The 7107-nt window shown below is 45.8% G+C and overlaps 1 pseudogene; it reads left to right on the top strand.

The window, feature by feature from the left end:
- The first annotated feature begins 620 nt into the window (after positions 1–620).
- LOC107120226 lies at positions 621–5313 on the top strand (annotated as a pseudogene).
- The last annotated feature ends 1794 nt before the right edge of the window (positions 5314–7107 follow it).

Below are 7107 nucleotides of genomic sequence, written 5' to 3'. Positions count from 1 at the left end.
CTTACAATCTCCTTTCCCTTCCCCTCCGATTTTAAAATAAAACATCACTATTTTAAAATAAAACATCACTAAACAGCAATGTTGCTGCAGTTCAGCTACAGAAAGACAAGGAAAAGGCAAGGAAGTGCCTTGGGGGATTGCTGATTCACTTCTGAGCAACATTTCGTACAGTCATGCAGCCCTCTGGGAAAGAAGGGAGGGCCTGAAATCTGACGGCTCAGAATGTCCTTGTGGGCAAGACCTCAGCTGTGGCACTCGAGGGGGTGAGGTATCCTTAATCATTAGATATTCTGGGTAAAAATGGAGGGGTGGTTAAGATCAGCCAAGCTGGACAAGGCCAAAGGGCCGTCAGTCCTTATCTACTGCAGTCACATAGATTCATTTGGACCCTTCCGGTCCTCCCAAGTGCTAACAGGATCACTCTATTTTTTCCAGCAGAGGATGATCAGAGGAATGAGGAGGATGCAGAACTTCATCAGCAAATGCCAGAAAAAGTTAAAAATGAAGATTTTAAAGAAAACATCAGGAATCAAGGCAGACCGATGGGAAAGAAAGGCGTTCATATGGTTGAGAAGAGACATGGAAGACAGCATAATGTACACATTCCAAAGCACAGGATAATGAAGGAAAGCAAATCTATCTGGTGTGGAAAAAGCCTCGTTGTGAGTGGGAATCTTAAATGCCGTCAGAGAACCCACAGAGCGGAGAAACCTTTTGAATGTTCAGAGTGTGGAAAGAGATGCACTGTGAGTGGGAAACTTCAAAAGCATCTGACAACCCAAACAGGGAAGAAATCTTTCAAATGTTTAGTGTGCAGAAAAAGAATCAGTCAGAGTGCCAATCCTCAACAGCATCAGAGAAACCACACAACGGAGAAACCTTTTGAGTGCTTAGACTGTGGAAAGCGATTCAGTTTGAGAAGCCATCTTCAGCAGCATCAGAGAACCCACAGTGGGGAGGAAAATTTTGACCGCTCAGAGTGTGGAAATAGATTCAGTAGCAGTAGCCATCTTCAGCAGCATCAGAGAGCTCACACAGGAGAGAAACCTTTTCAATGCTCAGAGTGTGGAAAGAGATTCAGTCAGAGTGGCACTCTTCAGCAGCATCAGAGAACCCACACAGGGGAGAAACCTTTTGAATGCTCAGAGTGTGGAAAGAGATTCAGTCAGAGTGGCACTCTTCAGCAGCATCAGAGAACCCACACAGGGGAGAAATATTTTGAGTGCTCAGAGTGCGGAAAGAGACTCGGTGACAGTCGCAGTCTTCAAAAGCATCGAAGATCCCACACAAGGGAGAAACCTTTTGAATGCTCAGAGTGTGGAAAGAGATTCAGTCAGAGTGGCACTCTTCAGCAGCATCAGAGAACCCACACAGGGGAGAAATATTTTGAGTGCTCAGAGTGCGGAAAGAGACTCGGTGACAGTCGCAGTCTTCAAAAGCATCGAAGATCCCACACAAGGGAGAAACCTTTTGAATGCTCAGAGTGTGGAAAGAGATTCAGTCAGAGTGGCACTCTTCAGCAGCATCAGAGAACCCACACAGGGGAGAAATATTTTGAGTGCTCAGAGTGCGGAAAGAGACTCGGTGACAGTCGCAGTCTTCAAAAGCATCGAAGATCCCACACAAGGGAGAAACCTTTTGAATGCTCAGAGTGTGGAAAGAGATTCAGTCAGAGTGGCACTCTTCAGCAGCATCAGAGAACCCACACAGGGGAGAAATATTTTGAGTGCTCAGAGTGCGGAAAGAGACTCGGTGACAGTCGCAGTCTTCAAAAGCATCGAAGATCCCACACAAGGGAGAAACCTTTTGAATGCTCAGAGTGTGGAAAGAGATTCAGTCAGAGTGGCCACCTTCAACAGCATCAGAGAACCCACACAGGGGAGAAACCTTTTGAGTGCTCAGAGTGTGGAAAGAGATTTAGTCACAGTGGCAGTCTTCAAAAGCATCGAAGAACCCACACAGGGGAGAAACCTTTTGAATGCTCAGAGTGTGGAAAGAGATTCAGTCAGAGAGGAAATCTTCAAAAGCATCGAAGAACCCACACAGGGGAGAAACCTTTTGAATGCTTAGAGTGTGGAAAGAGATTCAGTCAGAGAGGCAATCTTCAAAAGCATCGAAGGGGGAGAAACCTTCTGAGTGCTCAGAGTGCGGAAAGAGACTCAGTGACAGTTGCAGTCTTCAAAAGCATCAAAGATCCCACACAAGGGAGAAACCTTTTGAATGCTCAGAGTGTGGAAAGAGATTCAGTCAGAGTTTCAGTCTTCAAAAGCATCAGAGAACCCACACAGGGGAGAAACCTTTTGAGTGCTCAGAGTGTGGAAATAGATTCAGTGACAGGAGCAATCTTCAACGCCATCAAAAAACCCACACAGGTGACAAACCTTTTGGATGCTCAGAGTGTGGAAAGAGATTCAGTGACAGTGGAACTCTTCAACGGCATCAGAGAACCCACACAGGGGAGAAACCTTTTGAGTGCTCAGAGTGTGGAAAGAGATTCAGTCAGAGAGGCAATCTTCAAAAGCATCGAAGAACCCACACAGGGGAGAAACCTTCTGAGTGCTCAGAGTGTGGAAAGAGATTCAGTGACAGTGGCAGTCTTCAACAGCATCGAAGAACCCACACAGCGTTGAAATCTTTTGAGTGCTCAAGAGTGCGAAAAGAGATTCGGTGAGAGTCGCAGTCTTCAAAAACATCAAAGATCCCACACAGGGGAGAAACCTTTTGAATGCTCAGAGTGTGGAAAGAGATTCAGTCGCAGGTTCAAAGTTCAGCAGCACCAAAGAAAACACACAGGGGAAAAACCTTTTGAATGCTCAGTGTGTGGAAAGAGATTCAGTCAGAGTGGCCATCTTCAGCGGCATCAGAGAACCCACACAGGGGAGAAACCTTTTGAATGCTAGCTAGGACTATCCATCAGCAGCAGCATCAGAGAACCCACAGAGGGAAAACCCTTTTCAATAAGTATGTGGAAAGAGGTTCAGTTTGAGTTGCCATCTTCAATAAGGCTTCCGGTTTTTGGCTCGGCGATGGCGGACGCTCTCTCCTACTGCTGGGGAAGCATTCCACGCTCAAGTGGGGTTGGAGTGGCACCCTCAGGTGAGCCTTAGTGAAAGGCTCCAAGCCGCGGGCGCTGGGGGAGCGATCTCTTCGATGGCGCAATGCCGGAGAATTGAGGCGCTCCTTTGCCCCAATCGGTCCGCCCCCTGAGAGGCTCGGTTTTTACTGAGCTCAGCTGATGCCGGCCGGGACAAGCAGTGAGGATCAGTGATTTTAACGAAGCTACAAGAGGTCTGGGTGCAGACCGTCAAGGAATCGGAGAATGAGTCAAGCGAAGAAGTTTTTAAAGTGAGTTTCTCCCCCCCACCACCATCTGAAAGCGGCATCGGGAGGGACTTCCAGGCGTAAACAAACTGAACTGTGTTAAGAAAACAGAGGGGGGGAGGAGAGAAGAGGATCGTTCGAGTGTGCAAGAGACTTAGCTGCGTTTGCAGAAAAAGTTGAGCGCCTTTTCGAAGAAGAGTGAAGAAGGTCTTCTATTGTAAACAAAGTGGATAATGGCCGGTGCGAGGGGAAAAGTAGGCAGAGTTGGGCGGGGCGGTCAAAGTCCGAGAAGCGAGGAGGCAGGAGATCTGTGCTCTATGCTAACAGAGCTGCTCAAGCCAATTAACGACAATCTCGATGGTATTAACCAACAGATGACCGCATCCAACCAGAGCCTAGCAAAGCAAAAACAGCAGATTGCCGAGCTGGTTAAAAAGTCGATCCAAACAGACGAAAAACTTAAAGAGACAGTGCACGATACCAAGAAAGTCAAAAAGAAAATTGGTCTGCTTGAACAGAGACAGGATTTTCAGGAACGCAGATTGCTGAACTAGCAAATGGAAAAAGCAAATAAGACACTCAGGTTTCAGGGGATAGCTGAATCGCAAGAAGAAAACTTGAAAAAGATGATGGCAGAGTTTATCGCACCGGCGATAGGTGGCTCATCGGAAGAAGCAGAAGCAGAGATTGAAGTGATCTATCTAACATATTCAAAATATATTAAACGGAACAACCTGCCGGGTGAAATTGTCGTCAAGTTTCTCCGAAGACAGACGAGGGATGATATCCTTAAAGCAACAACAGCTAATCCCCTGCAGTTGGGAACTACAACCATCAAGGTTTTAAAAGATACTCCGTTTGAAGTTCGTGAGAAAAGGAAAGCGTATAAGGAGCTGATTTCAACTTTGCAGATCAATCAAATTCCATATTCCTGGAATTTCCCGGAAGGGGTCGTGTTCAAGTACAGAGATAAAAGGGAAAAAATTGACTCAGTTTTAAAAGCAGAAGAATGGTTGAAGTGGTTTTTTGGAGCGAAAGAAGAAAAGCTGGAAGGAGATGGCGGAGCAGATATCGTAGAAAACAGGGACGAAGACCAAAGAGCAAAAAGTGGCGAGGCCAAAGAGACTTATGATTTGCGGCTTAGAAGACCTAAGTAACTCTTTATAAACATCAGATTTGCAACCGAAGATGATGAAGATGAAAGAACTCTGAGTGCACACAGAAGATGATGGTGATAATACTAACACGGACATACTAACTTCTGATTTCATTGACATAAACGAAAAGTTATATGTTTTGAATACTAACAGAATACTAACTGTTATGTTTTGAATACTAACAGAATACTAACTGTTAAAGAACCCTCTTGGGTTCTTAGTTATAGTGTGGGTTTTTTATTTGCTGTCCTTTATCCTGAGGTGACTTTTCCCTTCCCTTTTTTCCTTTCTGTAGTGTATAGGTGTAACAAAAAGGTAATAAAGCTACCCTGTTCTCAGGGGATAAAAAAAAAGAGTGTGGAAAGAGATTCAGTCAGAGTCTCAGTCTTCAAAAGCATCAGAGAACCCACAAAGGGGAGAAACCTATTGAGTGCTCAGAGTGTGGAAATAGATTTAGTCACAGTAGCAATCTTAAACGCCATCAAAAAACCCACACAGGGGACAAACCTTTTGGATGCTCAGAGTGTGGAAAGAGATTTAGTCACAGTGGCAGTCTTCAAAAGCATCGAAGAACCCACACAGGGGAGAAACCTTTTGAATGCTCAGAGTGTGGAAAGAGATTCAGTCGGAGTGGACATCTTCAACTGCATCAGAGAACCCACACAGGGGAGAAACCTTTTGAGTGCTCAGAGTGTTGAAAGAGATTTAGTCACAGTGGCACTCTTCAACAGCATTGAAGAACCCACACAGTGGGGAGAAACCTTTTGAGTGCTTAGAGTGTGGAAAGAGATTTAGTCAGAGTGGCACTCTTCAACAGCATCAGAGAAGCCACAGAGGGGAGCAGTGTTCCCTCTAAGCTGAGTTGGTGTGACCTAGCTCACAGTTTTTTAGCCTCCGGCTCACACATTTTTGTCTCAGCTCGGGAAGGCTGGCTCCAGAGCAAACTCATTTATGCAGCAGCCAAATCGCCTTTTGAGTGGCGCTGGAGGCTCAGAAAGGCTGCGAACATAGTTACATAAAGGCCTTTTTAGTTTTTCCTCTCCTCTGTCAAACTTGCTACGTCAGGTTATCTGCCATTCTGAGTCTGGCATCTTTAAAACTGGCAAAAACAGTTCCTTACCCAAATTGTATAAAGGAATAGACGAGAGGCTAACGGACATCTACAGCCTCTCTCCTACCGGTATAACCATTGTGTGACCAGCTGGCATCCTAAATTCACAAATATTTTTATCTGACAAGCAATTCTAGAGAGGCATTTCTCAACCCTAATCCCTCCCTAGTCCAGCCTGCTGTGATCTCGTTGGGGGTCTCACCACTTTGAAACCCGAAGCATTCTGGCAGTAGGATTTTGGGGTTGAAAGGGAAAGTCTGTGTCCCTTAACCCAACGAATTCCCCAATCTAAGTTGTCCTTCCCACCCCACCCCCAGATTCTCATAGAGAGAATCAGGAGGGAGAAGTAGGATTCCCTCCTCCTCCTCTGAACACCACCACTGCCACCACTTTTGCATGTGCTGGGAATGACCTGGGCTGAGCCCTGGGCCAAGGCGTCCTCTCCCCATGTCTTCCTCCTCAGAATTAGAGTTGGTAACAGGCCAAAAGTGGAAAAAAAATCCTCCCTCATTCCCAGAGGCTTAATATGTGTCGAAATGAGTATCTGAAATGATAAATAACATCCCGTAAAGCCTCTGTTAAAGGGACCGCACAGTTCCCCCCCCCAAGCAATTGGCAACCGTAGATTAAGTGTTTCTTTTTGAATCAGAGAAAACAAAACACAACTGAGAAAGAGTCACAGCTCATTAAAGCTATTATTTATTCGACTTTGTTCTGTCTGTCTGTCTGTGCTTTGTGGGCTCTTTGAACTCTCCCCAGCTGTGATTGAGTGGATTGAAATATTCGGATTTTCGTATTTAGGGGGATTGCCCAATTGGTCTGCATACCCATTGTATCAACTTAATTACATGTTTTATATTATGATATGCTTCCTGTGTGTAAATCTGCCATACGCTAAATAGTTATAATAATGTGCTTTCTGGAGGTTTTCTTACTGAGTTGGGCTTCAATAAATGTGTCAGAGGTTAGTGGGGCATGTCTTTTTTCAATTGTATAGAATGTTCAAAGTAAATCCTCTTCCAGAAGCTTGAGATTTGCACCTCAGCCCACGTCTGATTCCCATGAGTGAACCGAACCGACTTTGCCCTCATCCATGATGTGGGTCAGTTAAGTTCAGGAGCCAGAGTGTCGGGTAGTGGCTTGGTGGGTCTCAGTTCAAACCCACAGTAGGCCTGGAAGAGCTTGTGATGCCTTTTGGCCAGTCACATTTTCAGGCTAACTCGACTTGTAAGATAGCTGTAAGGATCAAATCTTTGTGGAGGAGGCGACTTCGAAGAGATGTGTTTGATAGGTGTGGAAATCTCAGGACTTCCTGTCATGTCTTGAACAAGACTCGCTCCCAACAAGCATGCAGACAAGTAAAGAAGAGAAGTGAGGAGCATTTACCGGCGCCGGCGGCAGCGGCAGGTTTAGCAGTCAGAGCCCCTCAGACCATCTCCGTGAGATAACTTAACCAGCAGCGCCTGGGCAGATTCCTTCACGGACAGGAGGAGGAACAGAAGGCCCCTCCTGAGGCAA

Source organism: Gekko japonicus, unplaced genomic scaffold (genome assembly GCF_001447785.1).
Source record: "Gekko japonicus isolate JY-2015 unplaced genomic scaffold, Gekko_japonicus_V1.1 scaffold8750, whole genome shotgun sequence".
NCBI classification, from domain to species: Eukaryota; Metazoa; Chordata; class Lepidosauria; order Squamata; family Gekkonidae; genus Gekko; species Gekko japonicus.
This window is presented reverse-complemented; position numbering and strand designations above follow the sequence as displayed.